Source organism: Meles meles, chromosome 9, assembly GCF_922984935.1.
Source record: "Meles meles chromosome 9, mMelMel3.1 paternal haplotype, whole genome shotgun sequence".
NCBI lineage: Eukaryota > Metazoa > Chordata > Mammalia > Carnivora > Mustelidae > Meles > Meles meles.
The window spans coordinates 97,987,314-98,007,372 of record NC_060074.1 but is presented as its reverse complement, the minus strand read 5'-3'; the positions used below and the strand labels follow the sequence as shown (position 1 = coordinate 98,007,372).

Here is a 20,059-nt window from a genome sequence, read left to right as displayed (position 1 = left end):
ACTGAAAGAAAATTAAGGAGATCAGGTGGTCCAGTCCTCCACCTTCCGGGAAGTACGGTACCATTTTAGTGATCAAACAACCAAGACCCAGAATGCTCTGATCGTTTTTCCGAAGTGAATGTTGAAGGTGGGGGTGGGGAGACGGGGCAAAGTTCTGGTGGTGATGAGACCTAAAGTTCTCTGGTCTTTGAGACCAACACTCCTTTTGCTACATCATACGCAAGTTTAATAAATTCCTCAAATCTCTAGACTCAGGATTATCAGGATTATAATGAGGCAAACGGTAGCCCCTCTCCCAGCCTTTTCTGTGTCCTGGCTCTGTAGCAATGATTTCCTTCCTGTGCCACCAAAGGTCCCATGTCCAGCCCAATGGCTCTCCTTGAGCAGTTTCTGTTCTGTAAATCCTGGTTCTGGTCTGATGTGGCTCATGTCTTATCTCTTCCTAATGTCTTACTGATGGGAGTTTTTTGAGGACAATGACTGTGTCATAGTCACAGAACCATTGCAGCGTCCATGACAATACCAGGCCACACAGTAGGAACTTCATAGTTTTCAATGAATGATGAGTGCCTCAGTGGGGCTGAGTTGCCATGAGAAGTAGTTTAATGTGTGAACTTGGTAAAAGAAACACCTGCCATAATTACAGTCTTCTTTGCCATTATAGAACTTCCTAATTAGGGTCTTTTCAATACCCTGGAAGTGCCATAACCTTCAACTGGGGTCTTGGACAGACTGATGCATCGTATAGCAGAAGCATGAGAGTTGGCAATTCAACAGAGTTATGACTCCAATTCAGTCCAAGCTGCCTTCAGCTGAGAACTTTAACTGTAAGAAGACATAAGCCATCATTCACTCATTCAGCCCTTTTTGGGCTCAACTCCCACATTTCTAAATGAGGATATTATTTACTCCCACAGATGGTGAGATCATGGCCACCTTATGAAGAAATATTCTCCCCAACACAACACTATCCTCGATATCTTCCATTTGATTTCATGCTACTGTGAAATCATTCACTTTTCCTGGTCTGTGGGTTTCCACGCAAATACCTACTTTTAAGGTCCCAGTTTTAAGGTCAATAAAGGCAAGTACAACATACGTGGTTTTTTCTGGGGGTGAAATTATATTAATTCAACATAAGCCACCGTGCCCACGTTGAAAATTCATTTCTGATTTAGTGTTTCTTTTTTAATATGATCTAAGTTAAGAATGCAAACACTAGCCTAGGACCAGAGGGCAAAGTGAAAGTCAGGAAAGAACAGAGCCTAATAATGTTAGGAGAAGTTGAACTTTCCACCCTACTGCTGTTCGCTCTTCAACTTTACCTTAGACACACACTGAGATCAGCACTGGTCTGAGACAGATTTGGGAGCTAGTCCTACCAGGAATTCTCACCGATCCAGATTCCCATGGTACAGCCTTCCTCACTTTGCCCTCCCTTCCCCAAACCCGGGAAGAATCTGATCCCAAAGGTCCCTAAGTGTCGTCCTTAAAGTAATGGGTAATACAAACAGTGGTGCTAACAGGGAAAACTGCAGGTGCCAAAATTAGAAGCAGCTGCTGAGATCAGCAGCAGGAACTCAGAGATCCCATCTGTGAGACAATAGAGCAGAGGGAGGTCCAAAAGGTACATGGGGTGGGAAGAGCTTGGAGAGGATCTGCCTGTGCACAAAGGGCCAGACAGCTGGGACCACAGAGGATGGAGCTTGGCAACCAAAAGTATGAATCAGAGCGCTGCAATCACAGCCTTCACAAGGGGGGCCTTGGCTGCTGAATCTTCCCTACCCTGAGAAGATAGATAGCTGTTAGATATTGATTCTCGTAAATTTTCAAAGGTTTTAATGTCTCTCCTTCTCTCAATCAAATGCAACATACACCATATAAGTAGAAAAAGGGAGTATATTAAAAATCAGTCAATGGTATGTATATGGGTTGTAGGGACAAACAGATCTGTGTTCAAGTTGTGAGTCTTACCACCTATTAGTTATTAGACCTTGGACAAGTGGTTCAACTTCACTGAGCCTCAATTGTCTTACTAGCAAAATAGCCATCTTTTGAGGAGGAAACCCATTTTATATACATTTTCTATATGTATTTTATTCCATCAGGGGTAATGATTACTGCTCAAAATATCCTTTAAGCATGCAGTCTTTGGGAACTTTTTACAAATTAGTGACTGCCCTTATTTCTCTTAAACTTGACCCGTCTCCTTCTGTCCCTCGGGAAAGCTCTTATTTCCAAGATGAACAAAGCACCTGTCACATGCTAGACACTAATGCACTGACTATTACATTCTGTTGTTGGCACAGTGCTTGGCACACAGTAGGTGCTCAATAAGTGCTCAATAGGTGTTCAATAAGGTGCTCAATCCTACCATCGGGATTCACACTAACAGAACTGAAAATGGGACAGGAAAACATTGCTTGGTGCATGGGGTCTGGAAAGTAGTCACCAAGAGAGGGAGATAAGCCTAAATCAGTCATGAGATATAGTAAAAACAACCCCCCTCCTCCCTTACTCCAGAGCTCGCTCTCTCTCTTTCCAGGCAGAGATGGCACTGAAAGGGCCTTGTCTTAATGAAGCAAGGTATTATCAGAATCGAAGTCCAAATTAAACTAAAAAGATTCAAGTGTACGATTGTCTCCATCAGACGGCTCTCTAAATACAAAGGGGATTTTACTTAAATCATCACAATAGGAGATGTGTTTTATTTCTCCTGGGATTCCAGTCTTAATATACATGAGACATTTCCCCACCCAATTCTCTCATCACCACCCCCACCATCACAAAACCACTTTGTCTTCCCATGACATCAGCACAACCCCCCTCATTGTGTACCCTGACCGGCTTCCCCTCCTCCCACTTCTCCATACTGCTCTGGAAGTAAGAACAAGCCTGGCAATGATGTACATGCTGGGGAAGAAGGGCACATGGCTGGCTACCTGTTAGCTAACCAGTCATCAGTAATGTTGGTAGTTCAAACCGCTGAAACCCATTTAATGTGTGTGTGTGTGTGTGTGTGTGTGTGTGTGTGTTTTATGCAATCAGGGGTAATGATTCCTGCTCAAAAGGAAAATACTCTTTAAGCATGCAGCCTTTGAGAACTTTTTACAAATTAATGACTATCCTTATTCATCTTTTCTTAAACATGGCCCTTCTCTCCTCCTGTCCCTCAGGAAAGCTGATGTTTCCAAAGACAAAAATGTGGATATCTACTTTCTCAGAAAAATCGAGACGTTAAAGGCAGCAGTTCCAAGGGTGAGGAAAACTACAGCGGCACGAGACAGGACAACAAATTAATGTTTTTCGCGGTGTCTAGCAACCTTCATCCTGAACGTGTATAATTTAAGTAAGAACCTGGTGCTCCTTTGTGGTGTGGTCAGAGATGGTTTTATTGAGAGCAGATCTTAAGGACTGAGTGCTCTGTCGACTGCAGGAAGTAGCGATGGGGGCTGGGAGAGGCCAGAGGGAGAAGGTCCTAGAAGCGCTGAGTCAGACAGAGCTCAGCTATTTGGGGGATTCCAGTCTTCTCCCCCCGGGGATTCGTAGAACAAAAAAGACAACCATTTCTGACCCCTGATGATAAACAAGGGAAAGAACCCAAAACTCCACAGAATTTGGATGGATTAAAGAAACCCAAAAAAGAGCTACCTTAACGAGTTGGGAAGTTCAAAATAAAGGCAATACTAATGGAAATGCTAGGGCAAGGCTAAAGCCATAACTTGGCCTACAGCCCTCCCCTAACACACCCCACCATCTCCAGCAACCCTAGACCCTCTTTTGCATTCAACTGATGCTGGAGGTTAACATTCCCTGTGGGTCCCCAGCTGCTGGTAAGGGCAGGGTCCTTAGGATCGTTTGGGGATGGAAGGAAAATCAGATGTAAGATTAGAAAGTGGCTGATGAGAATCCACATGTGGGTTACAAAGAATTGACTGTGGACCCTGGGGTATCCTGGGAATCACTAGCAATCAGAAAACACATCCCGCAAACCTTGATTTAAAGCGCAAAGAGAGCTGTGAAGTACTGGAGTGTGAGATACGGCTCCTAACCACAGGGAGATTATAATCCCATTAGAAAAGCGAGTCATGGGAAATAATGAGAGGAAGATGAAGACAGTTTGGCTCTGTGGCTCATCACTAAGAAGAAAGCAATGAGAACAGCACAGGGAAGAGTGGTTTCTCTGCTGTCCTGGGAGTGGGCATTTCCAGCATCCTCGTCCCTGTCATTTTGGAGGATTCCTCATTGCATGTGACAGGGATGGGCTGGAGTGGTCCGCGGCCCCCTACCCCCATGATGTGGGCACATAGCTCCGGCTCATCCAGCCAGATGCTCCCACCTGTTTCCGGATGTAGACGAGTCGAAGACAAGACCCCCGGGACAATCAGGTGCACTCACAGTCTTCCGCAGTGTTCTGCAATGGCTATGCTGTCCTGGTCTTACTTCCTTTGGCCCAAGACAGTTGTTGGCTTCCTGTTTCCGAGCCACCGGAATTGCCTAGGTTCCAGTCTCCTGGCTGGTTCTCCAGTCTCCAGCTTATTCTCTGAGCCTCTGACTGTGTCTCCTTTAACGGGGTTCTGTTGCTTTGACCAAAAATACTGACTTCTACGGCCATCCTACTTGTAGGAAATTCCCTTGTTTCTAGTGTACTATTATTAGCTTTTAAAAAATAAGAACTGTGCTTATTCATCTTTCCTAGCCCCAGAGCTCTTGGCACTGATAGCTCCTTAGGAAGAATAAGATTAATTGAAAAAAAATTTAAAGGCATCAGATGATGAGTTCTCTTTGGCGTATGTTTGTTCTACTACTACGTGGCACCTCATAGATGCTCATTTTGGTATTGTGGGAAGAACCCAGCCTTTGGAGTCAAATTAAATTCCGCTCCCTCCTTGAAATTCCTCAGGATGCTCAGACAAGACACTTACCCTCCCTGAGCCCCCATTTGCTCATTTGCAAACAGGGACAATAATTCTTAACTCCTGGGACTATTGTGAAAATTAAATCAGACATTAAATGAGGCCATGATAGTCTTTTCAGCACATGGTACTGGAACAACAGGGTAATCTGCTTGTACAAGAATGGAGCTAACCCTTGCTTACCTCCTACCATGTGTAAAGATGGCTTCTAAAGGGATCCCAGAGCTAACTATGAAGGCTAAAACTATCAGACTCTTAGAAGGAACACGGAAGTATCCCTTAATGACCTTGGATTAAGCAATGGATTGTAGAGGTAATAAAGAAAGCATGAGCAATATAAGAAAGAAGCAGATAAATTGGACTTCAACAAAATATGGTGGGTCAAAGGACAACGACAAAAAATGAAAAGACAAGCCACAGAATGGGAGAATATATCTGCAAAACATACATCTGATAAGAACATACTGGCGTATCTGAGGAGAAAGAGGGTGACTAGTAATAGAGAGAGGGTTCCTTTCTGGAGTGACAAAAATGTTCTAAAACTATATAGTGTTGATGGTTGCACAACCTGGACATACACTAAAATCCACGAAATTATATTCTTCAAATGGTATGCGAGTGACATCGCAACAAAGTTACAAAAAATTCAATGAGACAGTGCTGAAATGTCCAGGTCTAACCACTGCACACAAATACACCCGGAGAAAATGCACAAACTAGTCTAGATTGTGTTGCTCTTATTTATGATGGATTAGGCAGAAAGTGCTAGAGAGAGTGACTAACGGAAGGTGCTCCAGGCTGCATTAGTACAAGAATTCCTCCTCTCCAAAGCCACTGGACTGAGACATTCTTCTGTAAAAATCCTCCAGATGTCTCACAGGAGCTGTATGCCGTGTTCCCGCGTGTCTCAACCTGTGCTTGAACTTGTCGCCACTGTATGCATTGGCCCCAGCGGGCCTGCCCTTGGCCTTTATCCCTTCAGTCAAAATGCACTGAAAATGCTGAGGAAGTGCTCAGTCTCCTCTCTTAGGAGCTGAATTCTTTCTTGTGGCCTCACTTTTCAGCGCTTTTTTCTTACTGCTGACTTACGTGGAATGAATTTGCCACAAAAACCGAATTCCTGATATTCAAATCATTTGTATCAAGTCAAGGGTTTGTTTGCTACTTGGTTTTGCTGTTGTTCATTTGTCTGTTTTTCATAAAATCGTAGCAAAAAGATTAGGAGAGTATACACCAAAACTGTAACAGTGAGCATCTCTGGATTAGATATTATAATGTTGTCCTCTTCCATATGCTTTGTGGTATTTTCCAAAAATTCTATAAAGAATCATTATGAAAAACACACTGTACATAGAAAAACATTGCATATTTAAAATGTAAAAATGTTAAAAATTATCCCCAAGATAGTTTATGAAGAGAATTATTTCCAAAGTCAAAATGCCCCCCCAGAGATGTATTATAATGTCTACTGGGGTTAATAAGTGGTGTGTGTATTTGTGTGTGTGTGAGAGAGAGAAGGAGACAGAGACAGAGAGACAAGAGTCAGTTTTATGTACATTTTACCTTTTTGGTGATGGTTCCTGTGGAATTAGGACACATCTTTGCCAATTTCAGGCTGAGGCAATAGTCGAACGTTCTTCTCGGTTTGCAGATTCAACATGATAATTTACACCACTGCTCATACAGCTTTTAACCTTCCCCTGGCACCTTCTCACTGAATTCTTGTAGGCAAAGGAAACCTGAGTGATTTGTATCACAGAACCACCACCCCTCCATTTACAGTCTCGCAAAAAATTCTCGTCTAGACAATAATTAAAGTCAGAAATGTAACTTAATTAAAGCACGTCTTTCCCAAGCCCTGAGGGCCATTCCTCAGCACTTACACACAGCAGTCTACTATTTATGTACACTGTTCTGGGGGGCGCGTGTGGGTATATCCTCTCAGGTACACCCTTCTCTTCCTATCTCTATGAAGGAATGCGAGAAAGAACCAGGGTCGGGGAGGGCTGGCTGACATGGTTGTGAAGATGAAAGCAGGATGTTTTCCTAAATAGATAAACGACAACGGTCAAGAGTCACAGTGGCGGGGCGCCTGGGTGGCTCAGTGGGTTAAAGCCTCTGCCTTCGGCTCAGGTCATGATCTCAGCGTCCTGGGATCGAGCCCCGCATCGGGCTCTCTGCTTGGCAGGGAGCCTGCTTCCTCCTCTCTCTCTGCCTGTCTCTCTGTCTACTTGTGATCTCTGTCTGTCAAATAAATAAATAAAATCTTAAAAAAAAAAAAAAAGAATCACAGTGGCATAATTAACACATCAAGAAAACAGAAACAGAATTTGATCAGTCAGGAGCCTTGTAAACCCTCAAGACAGAATATGCCCCAGAGATCACAAACCAGCAACTCAACTCCAGGGGCTCTGATGGCCTTCAGATGTATTTAAGTCGGCCTACAGATTATTAGTTTGAAATTATAGCTAGCATTTAAAAGGAGGGGATTTTACCTAAAAATCAGATTTCCAGCTTCTTTTAAATAATTACAACACACAACTCCACAGCCAGCTCTTTTTTGGCAGCAGGTGCTGGTGCTGAGTAACAGCTCCGTCCTCCAGGAATTCAGCAGGACATACTCTCCAGGGTACCCACATCCTCAGGAATCCCTGTCCCTCTGCAGCAATAAGATCCAGGGACAGTCCCATTTATTGTCATGCAACTGATTTTGTTTTTCTGGTTGCTGGCCTGCTTCCATTTTTGTATACCCACCTGTATGGCCTTAAAGGACATTTGGGTTTAAGACCTCATCCACTTCCCCCCCGCCGCTGCCCCCACTTCCAAACCACTTCCCCTATCTGATGCCTTACCAAAGTCATTCCTTTGGCTAGTATTCTCCTTCCCTTTTCACTCACTGGTGCCTTGTCAGAAAATGGATCCCAGTGCAATCCTGAAATTACCTTAAAGGCATCATAAACTTCTGAGAGAGAAGTAGAATGATGATGTATAGTAGAAAAACTGCATTTGAAGGCACTGAACTCAGATTGAAGTCCCAGAAATAACAGGATTGTCAGAGCGTGTGGGTCCAGACCTCAGTTCTTCAAATTTCTAGTTTGAGATCCTGAGCAATGTACTGAACCTCTGAAGCTCTTTCCTTACCTGTGAAATGTAGATATTTTACCCTGCCTGACTCACAAGGTTGTACTGAAAACCAAAGACTATATTCTAAGAAGGTGAGAGGACTAAATCAATTTAAAGACAATTTGGGGTATGGGGGGAGGGAGTAAGTTATTAAATTACTTTGGATGGTTTGGCAAAAAAATATGCCTTAGCAAATTTTCCAAATTTACTCTCAGAAAAAGCAAATAGGATAATATGATTCTTTTTTTTTCTTTTAGAAAATTGCAAATAAACAGTTTAATTTCAGAAACTGAGTTCACCATTTATAAATACACTAAAACATAGTCAGTGCAAATCCAGATTTAACAAAACAACTTCTCTAAAGGGTCATAGGCACATGAGTGACTTGTTTCATTCAGAATATTTAATTGGTTTGAAATAAGAAAATGAACGCTTTTCTAGTTGTTGAAGAAAAAATTCTGAAGATAGATCATTGTTAAAAAAATCTGACAACTGACCCTTCATTCTGCTTCCCTGGGATTCTAAAAGACTCTAGTGATGGCTGAATCTTCATATATATATACACACACACACACATATATATATATATATATATACACACACACACATATATATATATAAATGCCTAAGGCTGTTCTTAGAACTGCAATACAACCATCTCCTCCCTGCTAATGGGCCATCTCTTCTTCTATAAGAACTTTATATATAATATGATCAAATTGGGGTCAGTGGGCTCATATGATTCCTAATTTGTTTTTACCATTTACCTCAGTCTGTGGTTTGTTTATGGAATGTACAGAGGTGTTTTAAGTATGTCAATGACCTTTTCTCTTCTTCTCCAGAAGACCCAGATTCCTCAAATTCTGCCTTTTAAATTGTTTAAATTTTTTCCAAATATGAAAATGAAAGGTATTTATTATGAATAATCTGGTTATGGCCATAATTCTCATTGTAGGTATGTATCATAGATACACACTGTTAACATTTGATGAATTTCTTTTCCAGTCTTTTTTCGATGTATTTCTTATTTAACTGACTATATTTTCTGAAATCAATATTTTACCTGACTATATAATATTTCATTTTATGATTATAACATTTTATTTCTTGGATTACAGTGGTGAATGGTGAAGGTGCATTTTACTGATTATGATGTTAATATACATGAATTAAGGACAAATTCAGCAATACAAAAATACACAGTAAGAGAAAAGTTATTGTATCATCTCAGCAGTTGGACTTTCAAAATTTTGTTTGTTTGCACATAAACACAGATAAAGATATGCCTTTTTAAAATAAGTTCATGATACACATTTATACTTAGCCTACATTTTCCACTCCCTGTATCATAGGATCATTCCTATCAACTAGGTCTATATCAGGTGTTCTGTTTGTTCCTTTGCTTTTTGAAAGAGAAAGTGTGTGCATGTGCACAAGATGGGGGAGGGGCAGAAGGAGAGGGAGATGTATTTCAAGCAGGCTCCACGCCCAACACAGAGCCTGATGTGTAGCTTGATCCCCCCAATCCAAGATCATGGATTGTCAAGTCAAGAGTTGGTGACTTAACAAAGTCCCCCAGGCGCCCCTACAGCTATCTCAGGTTTTAATGGCGATATAGTATTCCCTCATGTAGTTGGACTATCACATATTTAACCATCACTTTCCAATGGGTTTTTTATTATTTTCAGTTTTCACTAGCAGGAATGTGACTGTAATAAATATCCTATGCATACTCTTTGTGGGCTCATTGATTATTTTTGAGATACAATCTTAGAAATGCATTGCTGAGTCAAAAGCATGCTCTCTCCCATTCAAATTGCTTCCCCTCCCCCATTTGTGCCAATTACACTTCCACCAAGAGTAAATGAGAATGCCTGATTTCTACCTCTTCATCAATGGGATAGTTTCATCCTTCCTAATAGTTAAAATAATATGTCATTATTTTCATTTGTATCTTTTGATTCCTAATGAGATTGAACAGCTGTTCAAATGCTTCTTAGCCATTTGCATTTTTTTTTGATGAACTGCGTTTCATTTCCATTAACGATTTTCTATTGAGATACTCATCTTTTTCTTGTTGATTTACAAGAGCTCTCTCTAGTCCACGATGTTTTTGGTCACTCTTCTATTGATAGACAGTTGCTTTCCATATTTTATCATTATAAATAATATAGTAATGAATATTTTTATAAGTAGATATTTGTCTATGTCATATATATTATTTCTACTGAACAGATATGATTAAAATAGACTAGATTAAAATACTTTAATATATGTTGCTAAAATGCTTTCTATAAAATCCATGTCAATTTATACTCCCACCAGCAGATTATGAGAAAATCTATCTCCTAACAACCCACTTCAAACCTAATCAGATTATTACAATAGGATGCAGATCAAGACATAGAAGAGCACGACCTAGAAATAAGAGGCAGGTGACAGTCTATCCTGCCATAGGATTTTTAAAAGCCAGGAAAGAAGAGGAAGACCTGATCATTTTGATAGAACTGAAATGGAGAGGCTACAATCTTTATTTCTTTTAGAATATGCCCTAAAACTAGCTCCGTCACAGTTCATTGAAAGTATGTGATTGCTGTTAATTGAAAATAAGAAAGCTGATTAACACATTCAACTTCTAACCGCTTCATATCCCACCAGCTAAGTCCAGTCGCTTATTGTGCAGATGCCTATCTCTGTTAGAAACACTACAGTGCCAGTGAATCCAAAAAACAACACAGCCTCTTCCTGGTAACCAGGTGAGAGTAGGGACCCTGAAGCCACGCCTGGATGACAGGAAACAGGAATAGCTTCTGTGTTTTGCCAATTAAAGTACAGAGAGGTGTTTTAGATGGAAGTCTACACCAGAGAAGACACGCAAATGTTACTTATTCAATAAGTAAACCAACAAAACGCTTTGCAGCACCAAACGCAAATGAATGGTCTTTCAATAACCAAAAACCAGCAGGTTCTCAGTTCTAGGTGCTTTTCCCAGTGAACAAATCACATCATCGGGCATGAATTACAGCATGTGGGGGAATGGCAGCAGCAAGCCGGCCAGTAATGTCTAATGCAGAGAGTTGATAATGAATGTCTAATTAATGGTTCCGAAGTACTTTCAAGGTATAAATCCAATAACAACATTAAATAGTATCATCACCCAGTTAAAGCAATTAAGAATTAACAGGCTGTTTTTCTTCTTTAAAACACAGGTAATCACACCAAAAGAATCCTAACAAGCAAAACTGTAGCAGTAGTGTATTTTTTGTTATGTGTATATTTTTATATATAAGCTATAATTTATATATAAATGAAAAGTTCAGTTCTATGTCTTTTCCGGTATGATTTGGCTGATTTTGTGTGTTCTTCTCACCTGTTACTGGTTACAGATCACATTATAATCACCATTTTCTAACCCAAAGCATCAAGCTCACCATTGAGACTCTACCACACAGCATAACAGTGTCTTGCAAACGGTATTCTCTTTGTCTTTTGTTATAGCAGGAACATTTCAGAGCCGGATTATTTTTTTATTTTATTATTTTTTGTAAGATTTTTATTTATTTATTTATTTATTTGACAGACAGAGATCACAAGTAGGCAGAGAGGCAGGCAGAGAGAGAGGAGGAAGCAGGCTCCCCACAGAGCAGAGGGCCCGATGCGGGGCTCAATCCCAGGACCCTGGGATCATGACCTGAGCCGAAGGCAGAGGCTTTAACACACTGAGCCACCCAGGCTCCCCTCCGAGCTGGATTATTAATGGTACTGCTCTGTTGTGTTTCTTTGAATTTGGATCTTACTCCCTCCTGGGACTTTGACACTTCCAAGAACTTCTAAATCATTTTACTAACTCAGAACTCTTTTCTATCCTCCAAGCATGTGCTTCTAAATACTAATTGGTAATTTCCACCTTATACTCCACACAGAGCTCAGCCTCACATACCCAAAGTCCAGCTCTCAAGATTCCTCTACTCCCATCTGCTGCTTCTTTTAGTTCGTAGTTAATGAGGTCACCAGCCTCAGTCACTGAAGTTCTAAAGGTCAGCCACTTCCTTCTAGTTCCTTGCCTCTCTTCCTCCTTCTACGTCGATCTGTGCTGACCCAGCTTTGAGCGTGCCTGTTCTATTTGCCACACTATCTCCATAGTATGCCCTTGGTTTGTGTCCACCTCAATTCCTGGCAGGATGATCACCATCGCTTCCTACCATCCCCAGCTTTCTTCTCCCTACACCTTGAAAGGGCTGCTTCAGAAATGATGATATCATCACATCATTGTTCTTCTTAAAGCCTTTACTGATTTCCCATAGCCAACAGTACAGAACCGTTCCTGGATGAAAAGGCATTTGTCAATGCAAGAGAATAAAACACATTTAAGATTGTGATTGTTTGATTCACAATTTTAAAACATTTGACTTGTGGCATATGAATCTCTATTTGCACTCTTGTCTTATGCTCAGAAATGGATACGGTGAACCTGACTTGGAGGAGTCCAATTACTCTGGTTTCTCCCCTTAGGATTTTTTTGTTAAGAAAAAAATTATTGAGATAGAATTCACAAACAGTAAAATTATCTTTTCCAAAGAAAGAGCACTAGTCAATAGTTTCTAGTATATTCATGGAGATGTGCAACCATCACCAATAAGGAATTTCAGAGTATTTTACTACTCCAAAAAGAAATGCCAAGGTCCAGAACCCTTTATTATCCTAAAAAGAAATGCCATGCGAATTATCAGTCACTCCCCAAGCTCTCTTTTTCCTAGGCCCCAGCGAACACTAGTCCACTTTCTCTAGCTACAGTTTTGCCTATTTTGGATATTTGACATAAAATGGAATCATATAATATGTGTCCTTTGGTGTCTATCTGCTTTCATGTAGCATAATGTTTTCAAAGTACATCCACATTGTAGTACCAGTACTTAATTCCTTTATATGGATTGAAAATATTCCATTATATGGATATACCACATTAATGTTTTCAAAGTACATCCACATTGTAGTATCAGTACTTAATTCCTTTATATGGATTGATAATATTCCATTATATGGATATACCACATTCTGTTTATCCATTTATCAGTTGACAGACACTGGGTTCTTTCCACTTTTTGGTAATTATGAATAATGTAGCTGAGAACATTCATGTACACATTTTTGTGTGGACATACACGTACAATTCTCTTGGGTATATATACTTAGAAGAGGAATTGCTGGACCAAACAGGAAATCTATTTGTAGCATTTTGAGAAATGGCCAAATCTTTTCTAAAATGGCCGTACCATTTTACATTCCTACCAGCAATACATGAGGGTTCTAATTTCTCTACATCCTTACCAACATTCATTATTGTTTATTTTTTTCTAATTACAGTCATCCTAGCGGGTATGAAGTGGTATTTCATTTGGTTTTGGTTTGTGTTTACCCTAATGACTAATGATGCTGAACATATTTCCATGTGCTTGTTAGATGTTTGCTTATCTTCTTAGGAGAAATTACTTTGAATCCTTTGCCCATTTTTAAAATGAGTTACTTTGAGTATTATGAGTGAGTAGTAGGAGTTCTTTATGTATTATTGTTGAATAATATTCCATTGTATGAAATACAAATTTCTTCTTAGATATATGATTTGTAGTTATGTTCTCTCATTGTGTAGGTTGTCTTTTCACTTTTTTCATGATGTAATTTGAAGCACAAAAGCTTAATTTTTATGAAGTCCCACTTAGCTGCTTTTTCTTTCATCACTTGGTTTTGGTGTCATATCTGAGAAAACTACCTAATCCCAAATCATGAAGATTTAGTCCCATGCTTTCTTCATGGGCTTTTTATAGTTTTACCTCTTACATTTAGTTCTGTGATCCATTTTGAGTTCATTTTTGTATAAGGTATGAGTTAAGGGTCCAACATCATTCTTTTACTTGCGGATATACCTCTGTCCCAGAGCCATTATGTAGAAAAGACTACGCTTCCCTTACTCTCTCACTACTGGAAATGTGTCATCCTCTGGCTTTCTAGACTTCATGGATTCTGATGAGAACTCTGCTGTGAATATTAGTGAAACAATACCATACACTTCTCTCTTGCTGCTTTCCAGACGGTTTGAACTTTGGCAATCTGACTATGACATATCTCAGAGTGAACTTTTTTGAGTTTACCCTACTTGGAATTCATTGAGCTTCTTGAATATGTAGATTCATGTTTTACATCATCATTTTCAGGCATTATTTCTTTAAGTATTCTTTCTGTCCCTTCCTATCTCTCCTTTCCTTCTCATACTTCCATTATGTATGTGTTGGTACACTTGATGGTGTTAACACAGGTCTCTGAATTTCTACTTCCTTTTTTCATTCTTTTTCTTTCTGTTTATATATTGAATAATCACCTTTGATTTGTCTTCAAGTTTTCGGAATCTTTGCCTACTAAAAGTTGCTATTGAATTGTATTAGTGAATTTTTCATTTTAGTTATTGCGCTTTATGGCTCCAAAATTTCTATTCAATTTTCTCATACTTTCTTTTTATTCATATTCTATTTGCTGATATATTCTTCTCATATTTTCCTTTATTTCTTTTGACATGACTTCCTTTAGTTCTCTGAACATATTTATGGTCACTGGCTTAACATCTTTGTGTAGTAAGTCCAATACTGGGTCTTCCTCAAAGATCATTTCTATTGACTGCTTTCTTCCCCCTTCTATGCAATATACTTTCATGTTTTTTGCATGTCTCATCAACTTTTTTGAAAGATGGACATTTAAAATAGTATAATACAGCAACTCTGGAAATCAGAGGCACAAAGCCTCTGCTTCTTCTGAATAAATGGTAATAATGCCTACCTCATCAGGATATTTTCAGATTGAGTGAGTTAATGCATGGATAGACCTTAGTGTAGTGTATATGTCATAATAATCCCTCAATAAATGATAATACAAGGAAGTAACCAGAAAGCTTCTATCTCTGAACAGACTGGCTCACTGAAGCTATATGAGTATGTTTCCATTTTGAAAAACAAGGTGTGTTTCAAAAGTGAGAGTATTGCCTATATGTAGTCTTCCATCTCTCACCACAGACACATTTCCCAACATGATTCACATGCATTAATCTCTGTCATGTGTGCTACATGCTACCCTCCTATAAACCACAGACTTCCAAGAAACATGTCACTCACTCACTCATACATGCGTTCTCATGATCAACATTTATTGGGTATGTTACACATGCTAGGCACTAATCTCTTTTAAAGATTTTTAGATCTTGTTTATTTGAGAGAGAAGAAGTGAGTGAGAGCGAGAGAGAACAAGCAGGGAGAAGAGCAGAGGGAGAGGGAGAAGCAGACTCCCTGCTGAGCAGGGATCCTGACCTGGGGCTCAATCCCAGGACTCTGGGATCATGACCTGAGCTGAAGGCAGAGGTTTAACAAACCGAGCCACCCAGGTGCCCCTACACATGCTGGGTGCTAATCTTCACATTGGTAAAGGGTGATGAACAAGCAGACAAGCTCCCTGCCCTCATGGACATTACCTTCCACGAGGATATGGCAGTAGATTCTGGTGACTCCACTCTAGCAGTAGAGACTGAAAGAACTCAGATGAAATATACCTAACACTTTGATCGCTTAGGCTCTGCTGTGATCCAGAGATTCCCCCCATCAGTGGGATTTTGAAGTCAAAGTAAAGATCATGAGGTAGATGTTGCATTTCTACTGTTCCTGCTAGAGGGTTAAGTATCATGTAGTCTCTTTAGCAGAGTCCTATTAACCTGTCCCTAGCTTCATGTGTGTCAAGAAACAGAGATTCCCACTTTGGTGGAGGAGATGATGGTGTGACCCTAGAGCAGGCAGTGGTGGTATCAACATCCGATTTTGACCTTTGTACAGTGACCAACACAGAGTGGCCAATTCTCTTGTGTCATTCCAAGCATTAGTTCAGAAGCTCTGCCTGTCCCCAGCTCCCGTAAGACTGCGTATGTCACCTAAAACCAGGGTGAACTCCCTTCCTGCTTAAACCAGCTGGAATGGATTGTATTATCTGTTACTGACTCCAGAGCAATACAGGAAAACAAATCATAGAAAGATAATTTTTTTTTTTTTTAAAGGCACATATTCACTGTCAGACGTGCTCTAAAAGGAGAGAGATGTAAGTTGAGGAAAGGTTTTTCAGAGGGAGTGGTCCCAAGGTCTCCTTGAGGGAGTGAACTGAAACTGAGACCTAGGGAAGGGAGTGGCTAAGAGAAGGCAGGGAAAGAGATTTCCAGATCAAACAAACATCAGGAGCAGAGGCCCAGATTTGGAAAAGAGTTTGTTGTACTCCATCCTCAGAAAGAACAGCAGCATGATTGGAGATTGGGTACAAAGTGCATGAGATGAAACTAGAAACTCAAGCAGGTTCCACAGTCGCTCAGAGTCTGGCCCAGGCTGGTGCCAGTCTGCAAACCATTTGTCCAGGACCCACAAGAAGTCCAGAACATATGAGTAAATGTTTAGAAATGTTGTAGCAGTTTGACGTTGTCACAGAAGTGAAGCAACATTTTTATCACATTTAAGAAAACGATCGCTCCACAACAGACTGAAAATTTGAACAAAAACCAAAACAAAACTGGTCCTTCAGCACAGAGCATTTGAGAAGTTGTTCGCTATGTCTTGCCTCTCAAATTTATCTGTGAAAGGCCAGATAGTAAATGTTTCAGGCTTTGGGGGGCTATAGGTACTCTGTTGAAACTATACACCCGTGTTGTTGTAGCACAAAAGTGGCCATAGGCAACATGTAAATACAGGGGTATGGCCATGTTGCAATAAAACTTTATTTATAAGAACAAAGAATGGGCAGATTTTGGCCTGTCATGCAGGTTGATAAACCAACCCAGTTTTAGGCCACAGTAAGGAGACTGTACTGGATTCTAAAGGCAATAAATCAGGGTGCCTGGGTGGCTCAGTGGGTTAAAGCCTCTGCCTTTGGCTCAGGACATGATCTCAGGGTCTTGGGATCAAGCCCTCCATCGGGCTCTCTGCTCAGGGGGAGCCTGCTTCCTCCTCTCTCTCTCTCTCTCTCTCTGCCTGCCTCTCGGCTTACTTGTGATCTCTGTCTGTCAAATAAATAAAATCTTAAAAAAAATAAAATAAAAAAATAAAGGCAATAAATCCATCTGTTTAACCATTGTGTATATTAATTATACTTCAATTAAAAAAACAGAACAAAAAAACCTTTCTGCTTAATTAAGACCATCCCTCACTCTTGATCCTTACCCATCATGCCTGCAAGTATTTGTAAAGTCTTTGCTCCAGTGACTCTAAGTCAGAAACAAATCTCGGAGCTCCTCCTAGCCCTACTTCAGCATTCTCCTCATAGTGACCCGGCCCTGACAGGTTAGGTCTCTGTTAAAGGGCAGGGTCCCTTTTGTCTATTATCTGCATCCTCAAAGAATGAGGATGATACTGTTCACCCTGTGTTGGCCCGATGAGTCAAACTACAGCCCCAGGGGGCCGCAGCCTTACCTTCTCCAGGACTGGTCAAACCTAGGTCCACATTGCCCTCTGAGTCATCAAGTCACCTCAGTGCTCAGTTCCCTGGAGCACACTGTCCCATTTTTTTTTTTTTTTTTTTTGCTTCTGTACAAAGTTAGATTTCTAAGTCCCAAAGTACTTCTGTGACCACTGCCCATCTGTGGCTCTTTTGGTATGTCTGAAACGGTTGTGTTGGACAAGCGGCCCGCCCCATGTGTAGTCTTGTTTTTCTCTGAGCTCAGACACTGCCACAGGCAGGAAAGCCTTCTGCATTCACACATGTCTCCCTTTACACAGCACCCACTTCCTAAACACCACCCAACCCCCATACAGTAGAACGCCTTATTCTCTCTCCCACGTGGAGCACAGACCGCCCTGTGAGGAGGCAGACTCCTACCAGTAGGTCTCGCACACAGAGGGTACAGAGCTGAAGCCGTTCTTGCTGAAATCTCTTTTATTTAAGATTTCTTTCACTGACTCATGACAAACTTAATGGGTAAAACTTTGCTGTTGCAAGTCTCCTTAAAATATCCCTTCTGGGCCCACCACCGTTGATCTTGGCAGCAGGTAGCTTGGAGAGTTTGGGAAAGTCTCAGCTTGGCAGAGCCTCAGAGCTACGGGCACATTAAAGATTAATAAAGCGCATTTAACTGAGCTCAGGACACTGCAACGTGATCCTTCACCGTGAAATGTGCAAGATTCTTTGTTTGCAATGAACAAAACTGAAGCCCCAAAGGGCCTACCGGGACAAGCTAAGATCGGAAACAATCAGGAACTTTGTGTGTCTTTCCCTGGGAAATTGATGAGTAGGAATCAATGTCCCCGCTCAGCCATACTCTTACTTAGCATTCTCAGGAATTTAAGATGAATATCCACGAACGATGCACAGAGCGGGGCATTCAGTGAGCTTCCAGAACCACCGAGAGAGTCCAAACGCAGCTGCCTCCTTAACACGTAAGAGAAGACGGACTCCAAACAAATTCCTAATCTGGCAGCTTCTCCAATCAAAGGCAAGATAAAGCAAAGCATTTGAAAACATTTCGGACTTGCTTGAGTAAAACAGAATGCTGGTGCTTGCCTGAACAGTAACCTAGGAAGAAGAAAACACTTTCTGCCTGCATAGGTGCGGGGGGGCCGGCAGCAGAATGAGTCAGGGAAGGTTTTAAATGAAAATAAAAATTAAACAGTCCTGTACCTCCTAACCGCTGACTCACCAGAGGAATCTCTCCGCTATCCATCTCGGGACACCTGGACACATGCAACAAATACTGGGGACAGACCCGTGGAGGCAAACATTTAAAAATGTATCACTCTGAATTCTGGCAAAGCGCGGGCTGGCTCCACGTGCTGGGTAATGCCTTGTGTCTATTTACACAGCAATCCTCTCACGTCCTCCAGAAAAATCCCAGGCAAACCCTGCACCATGCACATCAGAGCTCAGGAGCCCAGCGCTGAGAACGGCCGACGCTCTGTCCTCCGCACCGACATAAATACTAAAGAAGAAATAAAAAAAGGAAGAGAAAAGAAAATTCTGTCCTTACCGAAAAGGCATAGCAGACAGGGACGGTGAGTGTTTCACGTTAGCCCACTCAGTGCTTTCTCTTTCATTCGGTCAGTGTTCTAAGGCTATTGATGAGCGTTCCCGGGGTTCTCGGATCTTCCTTCAAGAGTTTTAATCACCGGCTTCCCCAGCCCGGGGTTTAACAAACACCGCTGTGTTCTGTCAATATTTGTATGCAGCACCACATTGGGCAATCAGCCAAGGCACGGAGTTTCAAGAGGCAAGGGGAGAAAACTGACACCCTAACAAACATGCCTCCCTCTTTTGTGTCTTTCAAGGTGGCGCGCAAAGTGTCATCTTTGATTCTGACAAGAGCTAAAGATAGCCTCTTTTTGTGACTTTCTCCACTGCCCCCAAACACCAGGCTGGGCTGCCCGAGTTGGGCTCTCTGCAAAGTTTGTTTTTTGTCTCCCTGCCCTAAAGTTCTCTGCACAACCGCCCGGCTTGCCTCTCCACCAGCTGCACTTTAAATGTATTTTAATTGGCTGGAATGTCGAAAGAATCCATTTGGCAGTCGTTTGCATGTGAAGCACGCCCAGGGCAGCTGAAGGAGGCCCCAGAAGCGGCCGATTACTTCATCAAAAGCTGCAGTTTGAATACCATTGACTCCTACATAACTACAGTGAACTCGGTTCTATAGGCAAGAAGGAGTAATTAATAATTTGCTGAGAAAATTCTTCATTCATCTAAAAGCCAAAAATGCAAAAGAAAAAAAAAATCCCTGCAGACACAACAGTTCTTATGAAAGGCTTGATTTATAGCCTCCAGTTCTACTCTTCACAAACATTGACTTTGTATAGCATTACAGGAGGGGTATAATGCATAATTCGGTTTGCTTGAAAAGTTAATTTAAGTAATTTTCCTTTTGAATGATCCCCTGAGATACATCGTTCTATTACCTCTTTGTACATTAGCCATATGCTACAATAAATATTGTCAATACTTGTGGCATTTCCTCATTCCCTGTATTT

The 20,059-nt window shown here is 41.1% G+C and overlaps 1 protein-coding gene across 1 annotated transcript in view; it reads right to left on the bottom strand.

Moving 5' to 3' along the window:
* Nucleotides 1-19,268, bottom strand: part of NCKAP5 (NCK associated protein 5) — a 977,613-nt gene extending 958,345 nt beyond the window's left edge. The window contains exon 1 of the mRNA XM_046019767.1: nucleotides 19,069-19,268. The gene's annotated coding sequence lies outside the window, so the exon portion shown is untranslated. The remainder of the gene's footprint in view (nucleotides 1-19,068) is intronic.
* Between the last annotated feature and the right edge of the window lie 791 nt (nucleotides 19,269-20,059).